Source organism: Arachis duranensis, chromosome 1, assembly GCF_000817695.3.
Source record: "Arachis duranensis cultivar V14167 chromosome 1, aradu.V14167.gnm2.J7QH, whole genome shotgun sequence".
NCBI lineage: Eukaryota > Viridiplantae > Streptophyta > Magnoliopsida > Fabales > Fabaceae > Arachis > Arachis duranensis.
The window spans coordinates 59573824-59575028 of record NC_029772.3 but is presented as its reverse complement, the minus strand read 5'-3'; the positions used below and the strand labels follow the sequence as shown (position 1 = coordinate 59575028).

At 41.3% G+C, this 1205-nt stretch overlaps 1 non-coding gene across 1 annotated transcript; it reads right to left on the bottom strand.

Moving 5' to 3' along the window:
* Positions 1-599: 599 nt before the first annotated feature.
* LOC127742498 (small nucleolar RNA R71) lies at positions 600-706 on the bottom strand. The gene has a single exon (XR_008003781.1). It is a non-coding gene; the product is annotated as a small nucleolar RNA R71 (small nucleolar RNA).
* Between the last annotated feature and the right edge of the window lie 499 nt (positions 707-1205).

Below are 1205 nucleotides of genomic sequence, written 5' to 3'. Positions count from 1 at the left end.
TTACCTCACTGGGAATTCTCTGCACTCTGACGTAGAGATTCCTATTCTTTCTTGTTTTCTGTTTGTTTATGCGCAGGAACAGAGACAAAGAACATCTCTTAGACTTTAATCCTGAACCTGAAAGGACGCGGCGTTTACAACAAGCAAGACTATACAAGGCTGCAGAATCCACTATGGATCCGACTAATAATGATAATACCAATGCGGCAAACGCGAATGGGAATGAACAAAGGAGAGTACTTGGCTCTTTCTCTGCTCCTACTACAGATCTGTATGGAAAGAGCATTGTGGTGCCTCCTATTACTGCAAACAACTTTGAGTTGAAGCCTCAACTGGTCATCCTATTGAAACAAAACTGCCAGTATCATGGTCTTTCCCACGAAGACCCAAATCAATTCATTTCAAGTTTTCTGCAAATTTGTGATACTGTGAAGACAAACGGAGTGAACCCAGATGTGTACAAACTAATGCTCTTCTCATTTGCTCTGAGGGATGGAGCAAAACTATGGCTAGATTCTCAACCCAAGGACAGTTTGGATACTTGGAACAAAGTGGTTACTAAGTTTCTCACAAAATTTTTCCCACTAAAGAAGCTGACTAAGATTAGGATGGAGGTTCAGACCTTCAGACAGAAGGATGGTGAGACTCTGTATGAAGCTTGGGAGAGATACAAGCTACTGACTAGGCAATGCCCTCCAGACATGTTCTCCAAATGGACATAAATAGACATATTTTATGAAGGCTTGGGTGAAATGTCCAAAATGTGCTTAGATAATTCTGCAGGAGGTTCATTGCACAAGAAGAAGACACCGGAGGAGACTATTGAGCTTATTGAATTGGTTGCTAGCAACCAATATTTATACTCCTCTAACAGGAATCCTGTGAACTCCGAAACCCCTCAGAAGAGAGGCGTGTTTGAAGTAGATGCTATTAATGCTCTTCTTGCTCAGAACAAGCTGATGTCTCAGCAAATAAATCTACTTACTCAACAGATGGGTGGCATGCAAGTCTCAGCTATCAACACCCAAAATCCCCACAGGAAGTCTCCTATGACATGGCAGGTAATTTTGTGCAAAATGATAATTATGATTATGCTCAACCTTCTTTTGAACAGGTGAATTACATGGGGAATGGTCCTAGAAATCCCAACAATGACCCATATTCTAAGACATACAACCAGGGATGGAGAAATCACCCAAATTTTG